General features: G+C 55.2%; 1 protein-coding gene across 1 annotated transcript in view; it reads right to left on the reverse strand.

Annotated features, from left to right (window-relative positions):
* PRDM16 (PR/SET domain 16) overlaps nucleotides 1-21430 on the reverse strand; it is a 337762-nt gene that overhangs the window by 54141 nt on the left and 262191 nt on the right. The window lies entirely within an intron of this gene.

A 21430-nucleotide genomic window follows, 5' to 3' on the forward strand; every position in this document is an offset into this window, starting at 1 on the left:
GCGTGTGTGCCTGTGTGCGCATGTGTGCAAGCGTGCGTGTTCACAGCAGCCTGCAAGAAGGAGAACCGTTGGGTGTTCTTAAAAGTGGAAGTTTCCACCTGACACCGGGGGCTTGCAGACGCCCTGCCTGCAGGGGCCCCGCGAGTTCGACCCGCGTTAGGTGCTTTGTTGTTGCTGTGTTCTCTGAACATGCTTCTGACAGGCAGAGGCAGGGTGCTTCTCTGGCACGTGCAGCTCCGAGCAGGCCATCACCCAGAAGACCTGACTGCTGGCCCTGCTGAGGGGGGTCTCCCTGAAGCTACCGGGCCCTGAGGTGTGAACTGTAGACAGAGTCCCTCCCACCTGCTCTATCAGTGCCTGCTCAGAGATCCAGAGCCGTGGAGCCCAGTGGCACTGTGGGCGAGCTTCCTGGGCAGCTGGGCTGGGAGGCTAGGAGGAGAGGGGGTGGGGCTGAGGACACCACTACACTGAGGACCGGAAGTAGGTGTTCTGACGGGCAGGGATGTCTAGCTGGGCGAGGGGTATCCAGGTGAGCAGGATAATTCAGGTGGGTAGGATTGTCCAGGTTGGCGAGGTGTCCAGGTGGGCAGAATAATTTATTTGGGCAGGATTGTCTAGGTGGGCAGGATTGTTCAGGTGGGCAGGGGTGTCCAGGATTGTCTAGATGGACAGGTGTGTCCAGGTAGGCAGGAGTGTCCAGGTGGGCAGGATTATTCAGGTGGGCAAGTGAGTCCAGGTAGGCAGGGATGTCTAGGTGGGTAGAGGTGTCCAGGTAGGCAAGGGTATCCAGGTGGTCAGTGTGTCCAGGTAGGCAGGTGCATTCAGGTGGGTGGGCAGGTGTGTTCAGGTGGGCAGGTGTGATAGGAGCAGGTGTCAGAGGACCCAGTGAGGTCAGGGCAGGGGACAAACTGAGGAGGCTGAATACAGGTGTCACAGCCTCTATTCCCTGGGGTCTCCCCAGTGCCATCTGCTGAATAGGTGAGGACCCGAGAAGGGAGGCTGCCCCTGAGGCCTGAGAAGCCCGCTTCTGGCCAGAGAATCAGGACTCTTTATAAACAGCTCAGATGCCTCCCAAACGTCCATGGACACTTTCTAAAGGACCAAGGGTCCTGCACAGCCGGTGAGTCAGCAAGGTTTTGGGAGGCGGCTGCTTTGCTGTGGGAGGCCCAGAACCCACCTGCAGGCCTTCTGTGTGACCACACCCCACCCCTTGGAGCCCATGGCAGCCGCCCAGTCACGACGAGTCTCCGAGCAGCTGCTGAGCGGACCTGGACGGAGCTGTGAGCCCAGAGGCCTCCACTCTGATGATTCTCCATTTTGGAGACTTTAAGCGAATGGGCCTCATTCTGAAAGAAAGGCAAGAGCCCAGAGAGCCTGGGACAGTGTGGCTGCAGGGGTGAAGGGCCACGACCTGCTCTTGGCCGCACCAGGAGGCCACTGTGGGCTCGGGGAGGGAGCCCAGGCCACAGGGAGAGACCCCGCCCCCAGCACTAACGCCTCTCGCCGGCCCCTCCTCTTACCTCCCACCCCAACTGCAGGAAACCCACAAGAGACCCACCAAGCAAAGCTGTGGTTAGTGGCACCTCCGCTCGGCGAGGCGCCCGCCACCTCCCTGCATCACAGGGAGGAAGAGGGGCCGGCAGGCCAAGGCCCAGGACCCCCACCGCACTCCTCCCCACTCCATCCCTGTGCCCCTCATCCAGCATCTTCACAGGTGGGTGTGGCCGGGTGGGGGCTGGCCAACTCTCTCTGTCTCTGTCTGTTTCTCTCAGTCTCCCTCAGCACCCCACCCACGGTCCAGTCTGGGATATGCAGAGATGGTAAATGACACTGTGAGCTATTGCAACCATTGCGTGCGCACCCCTATGTCTCCCGTCACCCCCAAGATGGTGCTTGACCCTTCATTTCTCAAAGGACTTACGGGGGGTGGGACAGAGAAGCCCAGAAGGCCGGATCAAGGATAACCCATTGACTCTTGGTTCTAGCAGATTCTGCACCACTGTAGGACGGCTGGATGATCCCAGGTTCATCCTCCAGTCCCATACCCGTGCCCTGCCTGAGCGTGGGAGCAAGTCCACACCTCTGCCTGCACACCTGTGGGCATGCGCACAGCCCTGCGGCCGCCCAGACAATCCACTGCCTCCCTAGGAGGGCATGGCAGGACCCTCCCTCCTACTCAGCCCCTCTCAGTCCTCGTGGAGCAGGCATCTCTCCTCCACGTGATGGCCCACATTCACCAAACATCCACAGGCCTCTCAAGTGTGTCTGAATGTGGACACGGCCAGTGGCTCACCTGCGTGGACACTGTTCCAGGGCCTCAAGCCTGTCTCCATCCTTCTTGGGTGCAGGGCCCAGAGCTCAGAGGCAACAAGTACTCCAGGTCCCCTGCCCAGCTCCTGGTGTGTCTTCCCTGAGTGCTCAGCAGCCCCTCTTGGGAAACTTCCCTGGTTCCCAAGCTCAACCACTTGGACGACCACAGGATGGCTATCACTTCCTAAAGACCTCTCAAGGTCCAGGGATCCCTTCTCCCTCGTGAGCACCCCAGGTGGTTTTCTGGGGTGACAGAGGAGGTCTTGGTTAACTCCTTCCTCTGAAAGAGAATAAACCCTTCCTCCCTGAGAGATAGCAGGGGAGGCTGACCTTTCCTCCACGGAGGCACAAGAAACCCTGGTCTTGGGTCCCCAAAGCGCCAATGCAGGACCAGGTTGGGTGGTGTGGGCCTTACTACCCCTGTTGCCAGGACCATGTCTCAGTCTCATCTCTGTGGGGCACACCAGGGCACACCTGGGGACACCTGGATGATGGACCAGGAGGACAGAAGCCTGATCTGGAAGCTGCTGCTTTTCTGTTTCAGACCAGAGAGATGTTCCTAGGAGTGGCCCCAGCTCAGGCCTCAGGCCAGGTGAGCAGGAGGCTGTAGACCTGGCTTCTTGTTTGGGGCTGTGCCTGGTGGGCTGTGCCGTTCCTGACTCCAGATGGGGAGAATGGGTGGTGATGTCCGTCTCCCCTTGGCCTCCTTTCCTTCTGTCTCTGCTCTTCTCTCCTCACAGCCATGGATGCGGCCTCTGGGACGCTCATATTACCACCTGAGCGGGCTGAGGTCTCTCTCTCAGCCAGCACTGCCCCCTGCTCACCACTGCGCACCTCCTGGGTGGAGGCTGCTGGAGGCCCCCTGGAGCAGGGCAGCCCCCAGCCCAGGCCCCCCACCTTCATTGCGTGGTGTCTGGAGTCAGAGAGGGGGTCTCCCTGTCTGCTCTGGGACCCAGAAAGCAGGCCCGAGTGGCCACAGTTCCCCTCCCTGCCTGTTTAGGAAGGAGACCTTCCAGGGCCCATAAGGACACGTCAAGGTCCAGCTCAGCAGGGCCCAAGGCCTGGTTTGTTCTGTGTCAGGGCCTTGTCTCAGGAGGCCAATACTGGTAGAAGTGGACAGAGGAGTAGTGGGTGACATTAGAGCCCACAGTCCAGGCTGCAAGCTCGGTTCATGAACTGGGGAGGGCCCAGCCACCCCCTACCCCCAAATCTCCCAGGGCGACATTGGCGGGCAGTGGCCTAGAGGCTGCTATGGCCTCAGGTGGGGTCTCTTTGCAGATCTAGTGTCTGGGCCCCCTGCCTGATGGCACTCGAAGCCTGACTCTGGGCTGCTTGGGGCTGAGCCTTGGGGGCCCCAGGGCCTCCAAAGAAAGCTGCCCTCCTGCCCGCTTTCCCCCCTGGCCTCTCCACCCCTTATCCCCCTACCAGCTTCCCCAGCTCATAAATCACCCCCACCAGAAAGGCCGAGTATGAAGCAAAGGCATGGAAAAATTCTTAACCTTGACAATTTTTTTTGCACATCATTTGAGGTTTCCTGCACTTCGAATCTGTGGGCTCGCTGCTGGGCTTGCTCCCTCATGTTTAATGGGCCCGTCCGGGGTGTGCATGCCGGCGAGGATGCGGACATGTCTGTTGTCAGCTGTCTAATGGGTTCTGAGCAGCCAGGAGGGAGCAGGCCTGGGAGTCCGGCCCCTCGGGTCCATGTCCTGCTACTGCAACTCGGCGCAGAAGAGGCCTGAGCCCAGTGCTGGGACCAGTCGTAGGTCTCATCCTTCTCACCCAGACACCTTCTTGAGCTGATTCAGAGCCACATGTCCAGCCACCAAGCTGTGTGGGCTGTCCTGCCGGCAGGCACCCGCATGTGCATGCGTGCACGCGTACGCGCACATACACACACACATGCACACACATGCCAGGATTTATGGCATCCACGAGTAGCCAGAACAGAAAGTCCATTCTTTTGATGGAAGGAGGTGGGGGAAAGGCTTTCTGAAAACACCTCTGCCGGATGCGGACACGGAGCCTGGATGAGCTCATAAATCCTCCGTCCTGACTCTCATTACGGGCTCGGTGGTGACATGACCAAGCACTGGCGGGACAGGGTCACCCGGCTGCCCAGGAGACAGGAGTCCTGGGGGCGGGTCACTGGGCCCCACCTGCTCAGGCTGAGAGGAAGGTAGTGGTGGGGTGGGGGAGAAGGAGGAGGAAATGGGAAGGGAGGGAGTGCTTCCAGGGGGAGCAGGTAACTCATGGACACTGTTCCTCCAAGACAGAGACCAGCCTGTCTCCTAAACCCATGAAGGGGGTGGGTAGAGAGAGCCATTGTCCACGGGCTTGTGCTTGGAAGGAGCCATGTGGGGCTCCTAGGGCACGGCTGCTGACTGTGGTCTCCGTGGGACAGTTCCGGGGCAGTGGGGCATGCGTGGTAGGGGATAAGGGCCAGACAGTCTTGGTCTCAGGGTCCCAACAGCACAGCCCAAGATGGGGGTTCTGCAGAGGAAGCCGGTGCCTGGGAGGGGGACCGTGATGGTGCAGCAGCAGGTCGCAGGGGCTGAGGGGCCAGATTCCCAGGCCTGCTCCTTCCTGGCTGCTCAGAACCCATTAGGAAGCTGCCCTAGGCCCCTGCCTAGGGAGCTCCTCCTGTTAGTGGTGGGCAGAGCCTCTCCGCTGAGAGCCAGACCCCAGAAACCACACTGTCTGTATTCAGGGTCCACAGATGCCTGCAAAGACCAGACCAGGAATCACTGACATACCCAAATGCTAGGTGATACCCCCAGGATTTTCAGAGCCTCTCCCCTCAAAATCCTGACCCCCAGGTGCCACTGTGGTTCCTCAGGTTCACAGACCATCTCCCACAAAATGCCCCAATACTCTGTGCTGCCACATTCCCGGGGTGCACAGCGCTATGGACCCAGCCCGGAGCCCAGAACGCTGAACTCACCACACTGGGCTCTCTTCTCTCCTCCTTCCCTTCCATCTGATTCTTAGTTTATTTCTCCTTTTTTTTTCTTTCCCTCCTCAGCAGGGGCCTGTACAACTCTCCCAGCAGTGTCTGTGTGCATCTCAGAAAACTGGAGGGTAAAACAGAGGCAAAGCGGAGATTCTACTCTGACCCTGAGCATCACCTGGCCTAGAGCAGGACTTACATTCCTGGTCTCGCCAACAGAACCCAGGGGACAAGAAGAGGGGCTTCAGTGAAGGCAGGGCTGAGCAGGCTGTTCTGAGGGTCCCTGGCCCTTGGTGTGCCCAGAGGGCTCCTGCTGAGTCGGGTGTTTGGGGGCTTAGCTTCTTCCTTGCACGTTCCGTCCATCACGGCAGGCTGTGTCAGTGGCCGTAGCTCATGGTCCTGACCCACCAGAAATAAACAGGCACGTTGAGGATTGAAACCAGTGCCCTTAAGTCTGCAGGGAAATCAATGAATGAGAGACTCACTCAGACACAGAAACCCCTCAGGGTGATTGGCAACCGGAGGGGTCTGCTGAAATCTCAGACCAGCAGCTGAGATGCCCCTACAGGCAGGCCGTGGGGTGGGCAAGGAACCTCATGAAGGGAAGAGTGCCCCGTCACTGTGGGGATTCAAGGAGGTCTCAGTGGTCATCCCTCCAGGGTGCTCCAGAGGGAGGCAGACTCTCTGATCATAGTTACCTTTCCAGGCTAGACATTATAAACTCTGAATGTGACAACGCAGGGGTTATCTGGGCTCCTGCTTCGGTTTCCTCTTTGAAACTAGATAGCCTCTTTCCTGTCTTCTGTGGAGACCTGGGGCTCCTTGCAAGCACTCACGTTGAGTATGACGAGGGTGCTGGTCAGAAGCAGGGCCCTTTCCTGGGTCTGCCAGGTGGGTAAGAAGCTCAGACTCCAGGGCAGTCAGGAGTCTTCTGTGGGCTGCCTGGGGCTCCCGAGTGAAAAACCAGCCCTGGTAGTGGGTAGGAGAGGGGCCCTCAGCAAACAGGCTCCATCTTGGGTGTCTCCCTTCAAATATCCCTCTGCCCACAATGTTCACTGCCGCACTGTTTACAACAGCCAGGACACGAAAGCAACCTAAGCAGCTGCTGAAGGAGGAATGGGTAAAGATGTGGTGCACATACACGATGGAATACCACCCAGTCATAAACGGGACGAGATAATGCCATTTGCAGTGACGTAGATGGACTGGAGAGAGTCGTACTGAGTAAAATAAGTCAGAGAAAGACAAGTTTCATATAATATTGCTTATATGTGGAATCTAAAAAACAGTGCAAATGAGCCTGTTTATAAAACAGAAACAGTCACCACAAAGCAAACTTATGGTTACCGGGGGGAAGACAGGGGAGGGATAAATTAGGAGTCTGAGATTAACAAATACACACTGCCATATATAAAATAGATAACTAATAAGGACCTATTGTATAGCAAAGGGAAATACACTCAATATCTTGTAATAACCTGTATGAATAAAGAAGCCAGAAAGAGTGGATCTATCTATATGCGTAACTGATTCACCTTGCTGTACTGCAGAAACTAACATAACACTGTCAATCAGCTATACTCCAATGAAAATTAATTAAAAAAGGGTCCCTCTGCCCACCTGTATAGGGTCTCTCCCATCAATATCTGGAGGTTTTGGGGTGTCCCCAGAGAGAAAGCCCTGGTCACTGCAGGGAGACCTAGGTTGACTGCAGCTGCCAGCAGGAGGGGGCCCTCCTCATAGACCCAGGCCACCTGGGGGCTGTAGGGGAGGCTTTCTGGGCCCCTCCCCTCATGGGGTGGCAGGGAGCTGCGGTCACTCGAGAGGGCACCTTTGCCCAGAGGCTCTATTTTCAGTGTACTGCTGGCAGCAGATGGTGGCACAAGAATTCTGTGGCCTTTCTGGGGCACTTCTTTCTTTCTTAAAGTTTTTTTTTTTTTTTTTTTGATGCGGACCATTTTTAAAGTCTTTATTGAATTTGTTACAATAGTGCTTCTGTACATTTTGTTTTTTTGTCCACAAGGAATGTGGGATCTTGCTTCCCTCGTGGCTCAGTGGTAAAGAATCATCTTCCAGTGCAGAAGATGAGGGTTCCATCCCTCGGTTGGGATGATACCTTGAAGAAGTCAATGGCAACCCAATCCAGGATTCCTGCCTGGGAAATCCCATGGACAGAGGAGCCTGGGGGGCTATAGTCCATGTTGTTGCACAGAGTTGGACACGGCTTAGCAACTAAACAACAACACCATGTGGGATCTTATTTCCCCAACCAGGGATTGAACCCGAAGGCGAAGTCCCGAGCACTGGACTTCCAGGGAAGTCCCCTTTCTGGGGCGTTTCTTATGAGCACCGAGATGACATTTCGGCTGCTGTGTGGACAGCAGGGTCAAAGCAAGAACCTCAGGCTGAGCCTGAACCACCCGAATGGGGCCAACACCTGCAGAGCCCGGACCGGCTCCCAGCCTCACTTTAACTCCATCCCAAGGAGATGGCTGGTGTCTGGAGGGAGGTTCCCTGTCTCCAGATGGGCTCCTGCGGAGGTTTCCGACCCTAATAACCCAGGTGTGACCCTTTCCTCCTCCATCCCCCTGCCCTGGCACCATAGCTGGGGACCCCGGAATGCCTCGTGGGGGCCCCATGTGGTCATCCTGCAGGTGTTAGTTGCTCAGTCTTTGCAACCGCATAGACTGCAGCCCGCCAGACTCCCCGTCCATGGGATTCTCCAGGCAAGAATACTTCAGTGGATTGTCTTTCCCTTCTCCAGGGGATCTTCCTGACCCAGGGATCGAACCTGGGCCTCTGGCATTGCAGGCAGATTATTTACTATCTGAGCCACCGGGGAAGCCCTCACGACAAACATCAGCATGCAAGGCCGAGGCTGGGGGCTCTGCTCCTTGTGGAGTGAAAATGTTCACCTTGGGTCCAGCCAACAGCAGCTGGACCTGGGGGCTGAGCGGGTAGTTTGGTTCTCAGTGGGGGGTAGAATCCTGAGCAGCCGTCCTGCGGCCAACACCTGCGATGGTTTGGACAGGTAATGGCTACAGGCACAGAGAAGACCCTCGAAATCCTGGCCTGGCTTGTTAACCACTCCACCCCAGCTAGTAAGTTCCACGCCCACCCCTGTCCTGGCCCCACAGCAGGCTGCAGGCTCCCTGGGCTGCCGTGGTTAAATCGCTAACAACCCAAACACTTTTTCAAACCCTGATTTGACTTGAAGCTGGGTTCGGAGCAGAAGTCTCCGAGCCTGAAGTCTGCACATGACCACAGACTCAGCTGTGACATTCTGAAGTGACACCCTTGCGTTTGATTCTTGATCATAAAAAAGATTGGAAAAAAAAAAAAGCCCAAACACCCCAAACCAAAGGCTTGCGGCAGCATCCTTGCGAGGGGCAAGGCGGGAGCCCAGGGGCTGCCCACAGGAAGCGGTTTCTCTGTCGTTGAGTCGACGCGAGGCCCCCGGGAGGTGTCACATTCATAACCTTTCTCTGGCCACACTGACGGTGGCGAACTGCAGAGCTTGTGAACGGGGCTCCCCCGCCTCCCCCAGCAGGTGCAGGAGGAACTCCCACAGTGGCTAAGCCGCTGTACATTAGGGGCGGGGGCCTCCCAAAATAGCAAGCATGCTCCCTGGGGTGGGGGTGGGGCTGCCTGGACCTTTTCTTTGCTGGACACAAGCCCCAGTGTGGGAGCCAAGTGTCAGGCTGAGGAGCCCCCAGGGATGCCCAGGACCTCCTCACTGCACTCTCTGACCCTTGGATGGCACTGTGCTCCCTCCAGCCCACAACCTCAGCCCCTCTCGGATGACCCCGTCATCATGGACAACAGCTGACATGGACTGCACCTGGGGTGCTGTCCAGAAGCAGCTTTCAGAGAAGTGGACACACAGGGCTGAGAAAGGCTCAGGCTTCTCCCCCTTCCTCTTAGACATCCTCCTCATCTCTGGAAGTCAGTGATGTGCAGAGTCTGCTCCAGGGCTCCCTCCACCCACCCTTGGTCAGGAGGGGGTGACTACAGACAGCTGACGTCACCGCCACCGCTGGTCGCTGCTGAGTCTCACTACCAGGTCACTAGAAGCTCCTCTCTCTGCTGGGGAGCCTCTGTTGTAGCCACATTTGTAGATGAGAAAGCTGAGCACAGAGGAGTGAAGTAACCAGCCTAATGCTGAACAGCTGGAAAAGGGCAGACCAACTGGACACTGCACACCGGCTGCCTGTCTTGCCCATTTTGTGACCTGTGGGAACCATATATCCTGGCCGGTCCTGCCCTTGTCACCTCTGCTCTACCAGAGGATGGTGGCCAAGAGCAACTGAAGCTTCCCAACTCACCAAGGACCAGTGTTCACACGGGGCTCACTGAACAAGTCCATGCAAGGATAGATGGTGGATGGATGAGTGGATGAATGAATGGGTAGATGGTGGGACAGATGGATGATCAGATGGTTGGATAGAAGGATGGATGAGTGGATGGCTGGATGAATGGATGGATGGATGAGGGAGTAGTTGGATGAATGGAAATGGATGGATGGATTAGCAAATGGATGGTTGGGTGAATGGATAGATGGAGGGATGGATAGCTGGATAGATGGATGACCGGATAGTTGGATAGATGGATGTTTGAGTGGATGATTGGATGAAAGAGTGGATGGATGGATGAAGGGATAATTGGATAGATGGTTGGACAGGTGGGTGAGTGAATGGATGAATGGATGGTTGGATGGATGAATGAGGTGCAGAGTACTCCTAGCCTACTCAGACACTTCTGGCTTTCTCCAACTCCCAAGGTGAGCTAGAAGGAAATACTCTGCTGAGAGCTGTAGAGGTAGAACAACACAGGGACACCTTTTGCAGGAAAAATGCCCTGATCATTCAGGGTGGACCCCTCTGAGGGGCTCTCACAGCACCTGCCTCGTCATAGTAAGGATGATAATAGACCGTGGCTGTCCTGCCCACACAATTTCTTTCTCCTCCTCTGCACGATGAGGGCTTTGAAGGTTTCATCTGGCTGATTCCCATGGCCAGGGACCGTGTGTGCTCAATAAATGTTTGGGTGACAAAGAATGGGTAGGTGCCTCAAGACAACTGAGAATGTCCCCCAATATTCCATAGGCCTTTGTCCAAGGGTCTTTCTTTCCTCATGTCCCCTTGTCACATTCAGGACCCTTTACCTTCTCATTCCTCCATGGATTCTGCTAAAGGACATACAGACTCTCCTTTCAGTCTCTCTCCCTCTCTGGAAACCAGAGCTGCAATCTTTCCTGGAATTCAGCTTTACAGTGTGTCTGTGCTGTGCACAGTGTCACAGTGTAATTTCCCCCAAGGTCAATTTGGCAATATCCTGTTCCCAGGGCAGAGGCTAGGCTGGCCTGTCCATCTCGGCACCCTGTAAGCACACGTGGAGGGTTTGACGGCAGCTGGGACGCACGGAACCAGGTTATACTGTGACTCAGTGGCCCGCCCCCCACTGCTGACTCAGTCTCTCAGGGCCCATCCTTCTTCCTTCTCCAGGGCATTCAACCATCTAGAGAAGCTCCATGACTCGTTGCCTCTGAATCAGGCCTCATGTTCTGAGATCAGCTCCTGCAAATAGCTCGAAATTCAACTGGCCAGCTCTCAGCAAATACCTTGCCAAGCCCATCACAAGCACTGTTCACTGCTCATTGACAGACAAAAAAGGTCACAGGCAAGAGCTCCTGGTGAAGTGTCTGGATGCCCATTTAGAGGCTAGCTCCAGCTTCCTCCCCAGCGGCTAGGTATCACAGGTGAGAGTGCTGGCTGACCCCAAGCCTCTGTTTTGGCTTTACAGAGAGAGGAGGCGTGTTTCCCTCTGAACACTTTGTTGTATGGCTCCACTTTCTATGATTCAGCTGTAATCTAGTTGGCTGAGTGGAGAGGGGTCCTGGGGCACTGGAACTGTAACCCGATGGGCTCCTCCTTTCTCTGGCCCCCAACCCTCCCAGCATATCAGGCGTGGAATGTTAAGAGTCTGAGACTGCAATGCTAGTTTTCTGGATCCTGTGGTCTCCTTCTGTGGAAGGTTTGACAGCAGCTGGGATGCATTGAACCAGGTTATATTGTGACTCAGTGGCCTGCCCCCCACCGCCCCCCAGTTCTCATGCACCGTCATCCCAACGAGAGGCGGGGGGAGATGCTCCTGATGAACCTTGAGCCTCACGCGAGCCCTGCCCTCGGATGTGAGCCCAGCCCGAGATGTTACCCTGGGAACCCAAAGCCGGCTTCCTTCCCAAGCTGTGGGCACACTGGGTCAGACCAGCAAATTTGGAAATGATTCATAAACAGAGGTGCAGCGAAGTCAGTCTTGAATGACAAATGGAGCCAATTAAATTCAATCGCTCTCCCCCTCTCCCTGTGTTCCAGCCGGTTTCTACAGCCAGTCACCTTTGACAAAATATATTAAAGGAATTAAGAGTATGTCCCCCACAATGATATTACCTGGACCCCTTTCAAGTCCACACCAGCCAAGTGCAAACATCTATTCAAGCCCAGGAAATAGAATTGAAACGGTTTATTAAAAATCTAATCACCAGCATTCATAGGACACAAATGGTTCTGAACGGCACCCACCAACCCTGCAGCCTCTTCAGGGGCAGCACAATGCCGCCGATTACCCAGAATTTAAACGGGGGTGTTTAAGAGCCTCGGAACATTCTAATCGGAATCTTTCTTGTGGATTCCGCTATTGTGTTTTTCTCTTTGGAGAGAGGCAAGGATGGGAGGGCACATTTCTCTCTTCACTTGAGTGAGCTGCGTATGACTTATTCTGGCAGATCTGTTTCTATTGACGTCGTCAGGACCTGAATAAAACCCATGGAAAAAGGGAACACGCTGCTCTGCTTAATTAAAGTGAAGCAGCTCACCCGGCTGCTGTCCTGAGTCAGGACACCCTACCCTCCCCCACCCCCCCACCCCACCCCGCCGGTTTCCCGATTGGACTGGAGCTCTCTTAAGACAAGGCCCTGCGTGTGTGCAGAGACGGTTCCTTCCTACCCCAGAGTGGAAGCTGCTGGGGGCTCTGTGTCTGGGGAAGAGAGGGGTTGGTGGTCTCCTCTGCATCTTGGCTTCCTGGATCTCTGGCTTCTGCACAGCTGTGGGCAGAGAAGGGTTTGCTCTGAAATCTTCCTAGCCAGCTCTGAGCACCCAGAGCTTGATCATGAGTCTCCAGGGCCCAAGACGCCCCCAGATGTCCACCAGGTGAAGGTGCAGGAGCCTGGAATTGGGTGTGACTCCTGAGCTGGGAACTGTGTCCTGGAGCCTGGCAGAACTGCTCCACATGGCGACTTCTGGCTGGTGTGGGCATCACACCAGCCCACGAGGCATGTTTGGGGCTGCTCCGGGCAGAGAGGCAGTGCTTGCCCAGGCTAGGGAGGGCAGGAATGTTCACCCAGCTGGTGGTTTTCCTAAGTATCACCAGCTCCTGCCCTCTGCTGGGGTCCAAGCTCTTTTCTAGAAGGTTCCTTGCCTTTGTGGGGAGTCTCAGCCTTTGGAGAGGTCAGATGGAAAACATCCTTCAATCCCCTTCTCCTTCACCTCTTATTTTCCAAACTTATTTTAAATTCCTTTTGTTTAGTCTTCCTCTCCAAATGATGACTATTTTAAAATGATCTTTTAAGGAAAAATAATCTCTTTGATTCTTTCCCAAGTGCCTTGTTTTTAAAGACAAAGGTTTTTTCCTATTTAAATACTTAATTTTTTTAAAATGTAATGAAAAAGGTAACTGAATTGAAACATTTAAAATAAGTACACTTACTTTCTGCTCCAACAATTCTTTGTCATATCAACTATGAAAAATAAACCCATAAATGTAATATTTCATTTTTTAAAGATGACTTTTAAATTTTAATATTTTTTCTAGCCTCATCATGTGGCAGGTGGGATCTTAGTTCCTCATCCAGGGATCAGATCTGTATCCCCTGCATTGGAAGCTCAGAGTCTTAACCACTGGACTTCCAGGGAATTTCCTAAATGTAATTACTTTAATATGCATGAAAATTCCACTTTTGTCAGTATTTTACGTTTATGTGTATTTTCTAGGGTGGAAGCAGAAATCCTCTCTGAAGACTCTGTCTCCTTAAAGTCTTGAGGTGCACATTGGAGGCGCAGTCCATATCTGACACATAAAGTTAGATACAGGCCTGTGGGATTTGGCATCTCACTGGTACAGGACCAAGGTGCCCTTGAAAGTGGACCTCTAGCTTGCTTTGCCCGGGGTCCACTGGCACCCTGTCCTCACAGCATGTGGGTGTAACTCCTCACAGAGGCAGCTCCATGGCCCACCCCCACGACCTGGGAGACAACCCACCAACTGAGGGTTTTCTGCAGAGGCTGGTGATGGAGAAATTTCTGGATTCCCATGGAACTCAGATCCTAGGCTGTTTGCATGACCAGTCTGCTTGCAGACAGCGACCTGGCTTCATTTTGGGGGTTGGGGGTGTGTGTCTCTCCCGCTTTGCCAAGGGCCCTCTCACTCGAGGTTGGCTCATTTTCCTCCAGCAACTCGAGTCAGATGGGTTTTTCTCCTTTTTGTGTGTTTGAGCAGAAGAGGATCCATTTAGGTCTGATTTTCATCTCGCGTGGGTTCTGGTGGGCTGTCCATTCACGGGGACCTCAGAGAATAACTGGTCTCTTTGAAGGGCCGGTAGGTGGAGACAGAGCCCTGAGACCAGGGCAGCGCTGGACTGCACGTGTTTCTGGGCCACGGACATGTGGGTGTGGCTCTTGGAGAGGCGCTGGGTTGACGGCCCATCAGGTCCCAGCTCTTCTGGAAAGCCATGTGGTTGTTTGCAAGTCAGGCTGGTGGTCAGCCGAGAAGGAGCTTCTCCCATGTTCCCACCCTCTGGGCACCAGCTGGGTTCTTTGCTGATGGAGACCCGCACGAATCACAGCTGCCACGCAATCCACATGCACAACCTCCCGCCACTGGAAAAGGCGAGGCGACCCCTCCCTGTGACAGCTAGACCTCTAAGCCGCAGGAAACCCTCTGCTCATCTGAGGGCAAACACCCCGAGATGCCTGCTCCTTCTTAAACAGGTCAACATCTCGAAAACAAAGCAGAACAAAATCAAACACGCCGGTGCCACCCCCCTCACCCTCCACATGCCACAGAGTTCCGTTTGTGCCTCAGGAGGCTGGGCTGGACCCGACTGGGTGTTCGAAGACACGCTCAGAGCTTTGTATTATGCAATAGGACAGTAACCGCACATTCTAATAAAATAATAAACTAAATAATAATAAACATTTGACCCAGAGGAAAGATCTTTCACGAGACGCCCTAATCACTCTTCTGCTCCGACCTCAGTTTTTTCTGGACCGGCTCCAGCAAGCCTGGGGTGGTGCGACAGCCTTTTTCTTGGAGGGAACAAAAGGTCTTTTTCAGTCCTAAGGGCTGTCAAGTTTATCCAAATATTCTCAGCTTACTACTAGCCCCTTTCTGAATTGATATTTCCAATAAAAGGACACTTTGTATCTTTAAGCTGCACGGCCCCCCGAGCGAGGATGCGGAGGGCAGGGAAGCCCGCTGCGAAGCCCCGTTGGCCACTTCCTCAGAGACGGACGGGAAAAAGGCGGCCCCCGTGTGATGGGGTGGGAGTGGGCTGGGACAGGGGTCCAGGCTGTGTGCCAACCGACGGAGGAGCAGGGAACCCACACGGGGCCCCTGTACTGCACCCCAAGCCTAAAGTGTGGCCACAGCCCCTCCTGCTTTGGTTCTGGCCAAGCCTGTCTAGTCTGTGATGGGCTGCCAAGCACGTTGAGTTGAGAGCGCGCTCAGTGCTGGAGGGAGAGAGTTCGTCCCAGCCGGGCTGAGACGTTCTGGGCCAGGCCTGTGTTCCTGGTGGTCGGCTCCCTGACCTCTGTGCAGCCCGCCTTCACGACAGGCAAGGGCTGTTCTTAACACCAGCCAGCTCCTCCCCATCTGCCAGACCCCTTCCACTAGGCAGCCTCGGAACCCATCCTGCGTGCGCGTGCTTGTGTGTGAGTGCATTTGTGTGCCCATGAGTATGCACGTACAGTGCACGTGTATGCATGCACACTTGTGAGTGCATGTGAGTGCATGTGTATGCAAGGGCACGTGAGTGCGTGTGCACAAAGCAGTGTGCACCCCGACACGCATGCACACCCTTCAGAGTGGTCTCCCCAGCCCCACAAAGGGCACTTCCTTCCCCCAACCTCCTCCAAACGGCTCTGATTAGCGTTAATGATAATTCTCATTAATCACCTTGGGCTGCTGCAGATGGAAACGCGGCTGTGGCGAGGTGACAGGAGCCACTTAGGCGGTATTTATGACTTGCGAGCGCAGCGGCAGCCCGGGCCCTGACACCTCTGGCCTGCAGCTGACATCAGGGCTGACATTTGGGGCTGCTGGCTGCCCAGCACAGGGATGCCCCCAGCCTGGGGCCCCTCCTCCTACATGGGGTGGCGGCTCCCTTTCGGGCTGATGGTGAAGGGAGGGGCCTTCAGGGTGTGGGCAGCCTGCTCCCAGAGCCGAGGAGGAAGAAGCAGGAGGGACACTTGTATCTGCCAGAAGCCCCCTCCTTCCTTCCCAGGCAGAGCACCCGCTTCCTCTCCCTGACCTCCTGGTGGGCGTCAGCTACTCTGGTCTGTGTCCCCGTGGAGCTCGGCAGAGACTGGCCCCGCCCAGCGGTAGGTCTGTATCTGCTCCACTTGTGATTCTCCTTGGCACACTGTAGGCACGGGGGGTGGGGGGTTGAGCGTGGGGTGGGAGGAGCTATGCCCCACTCCCCGAAACCTGACCAGAGCTCTGCTCCCCCCTAGCAGCCATCCCAAGTCCTCAGCGGCCCGGGGACCTTGCATCGCACATTGACAGACCACACAAACCCACCGTCTGCTTCCAGAAGACACCTCCTTGCCTGCATAGCCCTGTCCACCAGGAGCCCCCTTTCTGAGAGGCACCCAGTTTATTCTGGGGACCCCTACACATTTCCTGCTGTCTCCCTTTTATCTCTACTTGCAGCCCTGCCCTGGGGATTCTCCAAGGGTTCAGACGGCAGCAGCACAGGTGTGGGAAGAACCGGGCTTGTAAAGGATCGGCTGCCCTAAAACACTCACTTCCCTAAGAGGCAGTAAAAGTGTCTTCCTCGGGGATTGGGGGTGGGGCTTGGCCCCACATGTCAGCGTCCCCTGGCCTGACTGTGATAATTAAAACTGTGCTCTGGCTCTGGTTTCTATAAGGCCCACCTGTCCCCCTGGGCAGCTGGGGGAGGGGGGAATAATTGCCCAGGCAGCAAATAACTATGTTGCCATCAGCCTGGTTTAATTTTGCCCTGGCACCAGGAGGCCACGTGCAGGGGCACAGGGTCATTACTAGGCTGTTGCTGGGGGAAGGGGCGGCAGTGGTGTCCCCAGGCGGTGACATTTTCGATGTAGACATTTTTGTTAAGGTCTGGGCTGAAATGGAGAAGCAGCCATCCCTGGGACCTCTCCAGAAAGTGTTGGCTGGGTGGGCGTGGCTGACAGATGAGGGGCTCTGACTCATTGTGCTAACCCGGGCCCTTCGAGGCTGCAGCATCCATTGCCAGGCCTGCTCAGGTTCCTCTCTGCGAGGCTGCTCTGTAGGGCTACTCTGGGTCCTCTTAATGACAAACCAGGAATCTCTGATGAGTCATTAGACGACCTGCACCCCAGCCAGACCTGACACTGGGAAGAAAAACTCCTAAAGCACATGAACTCCCATGCCACAGAGAGAACAGAGTGGGCGTGGGGTGGGTCAGACTGCTATGCCCTTCCAGAAGCCCACCTGAAGCTCTACCATAGAGCAGGCTGGTAGGAGCAGCTAGCTTGGGGAGTATCACCTGGACCGTCATCTGGGAGCTTCAGTGCCCATGGCCACTTTCAGCCTAAATCATGTGTCCTGCCCAGAGAGAAGATAAAGGAACTTGTTCACATTTCCAAAGACCTCCAGGGCTGACTGGAGTGGACGGTGTGATTTGGGCCCTTCTGGTCACTCACCTGGCAGCACGTGCTCTCAGTTGAGTGGTGTTTCCTGGGGGCAGGGATGGTGCCAGTCTGTAATCTGTTTTCTCTTGGGGTTTTCCCTCCTGCATTCCCCGCTTCTTCTTTCTCCTCTTCCTCCTTCACCCCAACTCCTCCCCTACCCCTTCCTTCTCCTTGTCCTCTCTCTTCCTCAGAAGGATTTTGTTCCCCAAATCAAGCTTCCTGATCATCTCCTCGGGGTGTCTCTAATCACTCCTGCCACATGAGGGCTTGTTTGGAAGATGGCTTTTTATGGGGTCAGCTAGTGGGGCTTATTAAAGACTTTATTCTTATGAACTCCAGGCTCGGTCACACTCTCAGGAATGAAGACATCTGTGAATGACACTTAAGGCCCCGCCCTGGGAAAATCTAATTGCTTCATGGAGGAGCGAAGCTTCCTCCTGTGAGGCCTACAGTGCGTTTCAGAGCCTCGCCTGGACTCCTCTACTCTGAGCTGTCCCAGGCTGCCAACCCAGAGGTTCCTTCTGCATCAGGAGGAATTTGCCACAGATGAAGCCTCACCTTGGACGTGTAATTAAGGACGACGCGGCATGTCTAGTTCTTGTAGGTGGTTAAACTAGTTTTCCGGAGAAGGCAATGGCACCCCACTCCAGTACTCTTGCCTGGAAAATCCCATGGAAGGAGGAGCCTGGTAGGCTGCAGGCCGTGGGGTTGCTAAGATTCGGACACGACTGAGCGACTTCACTTTCACTTTCCACTTTCATGCATTGGAGAAGGAAATGGCAACCCACTCCAGTGTTCTTGCCTGGAGAATCCCAGGGATGGGGCAGCCTGGTGGGCTGCCATCTCTGGGGTTGCACAGAGTCGGACACGACTGAAGTGACTTAGCAACAGCAGCAAACTAGTTGTCAAAGGAGAACAACAGACGGCAATTAATCGGACGCCAGCCCAGAGGGTGGGCAGCCCCTCCAACACAGATGGTGTCAGGAGAGCATGGCGGCCTTGCATCTCAGGGACATGTTGGTGGCACCCGCCTTTGGTGCCTGACCCAGCAAAGCTTAAGGGCCTGTCTCCTCCCAGGGAGCTCTATGAGGAGGCCCTTCACTGGTTCCTGAAAATGAGGCTGCAAGTTGTGGAATCTTCAAGGGCCTGCTTTCCAGAGGGTTCTGAACACACAGTCCTGTTCCTTGGAAAGATCTCTATGTATATACTGATTCATTCATCTATCTTGTTGTTTAGTCACTAAGTCATGTCTGACTCTTTGCGACTCCATGGACTGCAGTATGCCAAGCTTCCCCGTCCTTCACTGTCTCCCTGAGTTTGCTCAAGCTCATGTGCATTGAGTCGATGATGCCATCCAACCATTTAGTCCTCTGCCACCCCTTTCTCCTCTTACCTTCAATCTTTCCCAGCATCACATCTATTTTAAATCATGCTCTCAATGCCCTCTGCAACCCAAGGTGAGGCTGTGTTTGTCGTCCCATCTCCAGAAGTGACCCCAGGCTGGTCTCCTGGTGACCGCCCAGCCTCTGTGCTCTGTCCCTGCCTTCCCGCCGGCCCCTGTCTCCTCCTCTCCAGGGAGCCTGCTGCCCACCTGCACAGTGATGTCTTCTATTAGCTTCCCTCTTCCGGTAGAAACCACGATGCGCTGGAGGACACCCGTGCCTTCTTCCCCGGTCTCAGGGAAGGATCTCCCAGGTGCCCTGTGCACAGGGTGGGCGAGCCCTACATCACCACATCCCCTTGGTTACAGAATTTCCAGATAAGATTGAGATCCACACAACAAAGGCTGGGAGGGGAGTGGCTTTTGCTAAGAGAGAGAGGGTGGGGCCGTGAGAGAAAAACGAGGCCACATTGGACCTTCTGAGAACAGTCTGCCTGGAGGCGGGACTGAGTCCCCAGGGGCGCCTTCCTTTGCCTGCCCATCAGTGTCCTGGGGCTCACTGGGCAGCGGCAGAAGCCCACTTGGGCTGGTCTCCCAAAGCCCAGGACACATTATGTCCTTGTTCCTGCCTCTGAGGAAGTTGGGGTTCAGCAAGCGTTCTGCTCAGATGAACTTCAGGGTTGCACCTGGTGAGGTTTGGACACCCCTAGACAAGTGTGCAGCCCTGCTCCACAGCTCTCTCTCTCAGCATTTTTCTTTTCTTAGCCGAACAATGTCGTTCCTGGGTGACACACAACCTAGGCGGGGTTGCTCTGCATGGTTGAAGGAGGGACCCCCCAACTGCCCACGACATAGGAGAAGTTCTGGGGAACCACACCCCGTGCCAGCTCTGGTCCCACAAGGCACCATCATCTGCAGAGTCCCTGCCCCCGTCCACTCAACCTCTGGGCACTGGGTGCAGGCGGGGTGTGTGGGCTGAAGTGAGTCTGTGGGGAGGGGCCCTGTAGGGTAAAACAGATGATGGTTCAAGGGCAGGGCCTTCTGAATGGGTGTCCGTGGCCCTGTCTGCCCACTGGGTCAGAGTTGAAATGTGGGACGAGGAACACTCTCTGCACACCGACCCCACGTGAACGAGAGCTTTACCGCAGCCTGGAGGCGCCCTGTTTTGCAGACACCGCCCTGCTTGTCGTCAGTGTCTTTGCTTGATTGCTCAGAAGCAGCTGCTGGAGAAAACGAATGTGACCAGAACCCCCACAGGGGGACAGCATCTGTACATCTGGTGCTGTTTTTGTGACTTCTCAGGGATATTCCACTTTGGAAACGTGGAACAGCTTGGTTCACAGAGGACCTGGGAGGGGTGAGGCTCTGAGGCCATCACCTGTTGCCATTCCAGGGCAGTCTCTCCTCCCATTGCAGCCCCTGCGCTGGTGGCCCTGCTGAGGTCTTCCTCCCTCCATTCCCACAGAACCTGGTGGCTAGAGTGCCCAAGCCACGTCTTGTGCAGAAAGTGAACCCTTCTGAATCCAGGGTGGCTACATGGCTGTGGGTGCCCTCTCCAGCTCAGGGCCAACCCGCCTCTGCTGGGAGCTGATTCCCAGTCCAGGAGCCGGAAGGACAGGGAGATAGGAGCAACCATGACCCAGGTGAATGCCCCCCACTCAGCTGTTCTTGGCTTCCACTTCCCACTGGGGACCTGTGCCCGCTGGACAGGGACCTGCCCACCACATGGCACGGTGACCCAGTCCCTGAATGGAGAGAGGAGCTCAGGGTCTGAAAGGATTGGCTGCTTCCAGGAGTAACCAGCCGCCAGTGCTTGCAAGTCCATCAAGCAACATCCCCCTGGACGCATGTCCCAGGTCCCCCCCACATCTGGTCATCATTATGATGCCGTGTCCCAGACGACGAGATAAAAGATGCATTTGATCCAAATATGTGACAGTTAGGGACAAGGGACCATGGGCCTGCCAACAGGAATACTTGGCGTTAATTACTTTTGCCTGTTGCTTCTCACTGGCTGTCGAGCCACCGAAGGAGCCCTATTGCACCCGGCGGGCTGGCAGCCTGCTTGACTGAGTCTTGTCTGTGTCTTCAGGGGCCGCCTGGCTGCACGTGGTCGCGGCCTCGACAAAAGCACACGCATATGCCTCAGTTTTCTGGGAGACCTTCCACATGGAAGGCCCCCATCTCAAGCCAACTTCTAAATAAACACCATTTCTTGAGAGGGCGGTGCTTCTAATGGGGGCTGGTTTCCAGGCTTCTGGCTGCTGCTGTTCCCTTCAGTCACACAGAGGACACGGTCTTTTTTTATTTTCCCCTCTGGGGGAAAAACGTTCAGATTGCCAACAATTTTCTAAAGATCCTTTAAAGGAAGACTCAGGGAGATGGAGCTGTGAAAGTTGGTGAGGATAAACCATGATGACAGGTGGAGTGGAGGGTGAAATTCAAACTCCAGAGTAACTGCAAAGAGAGATTTCTTGCAGATGGCGTGGATAGCCCGACACAGGGGAGGTGGTGGTGGCCCCTCCAATGGGGCCACGGGAGGCTGGCTATTTCTGCCTCTTCCGAGGACCCCGTCTCCAGCCCTGGACAGAGGTCATCACAGCCTTGAGATACATGGTCAGGGTGACCGTGTTCATGAACTGTATGTAATACCTGGGAGAAAGGAGTCCTCTCCCTCCACCATTGAGGGTTTGACTTGTGCCCCAATTCTCTGAGCTTAGAAAATGTCTCTGAGTTTAAAAAATATGTGTATATGTAAAGACTCCAGCAGGCGAACAGAGGCTGGTCTGTAGCTGAAAGATGACCCTGATGACAGTACTGGCT

This window comes from Bubalus kerabau, chromosome 5 (assembly GCF_029407905.1).
Source record: "Bubalus kerabau isolate K-KA32 ecotype Philippines breed swamp buffalo chromosome 5, PCC_UOA_SB_1v2, whole genome shotgun sequence".
Classification (NCBI taxonomy): domain Eukaryota; kingdom Metazoa; phylum Chordata; class Mammalia; order Artiodactyla; family Bovidae; genus Bubalus; species Bubalus kerabau.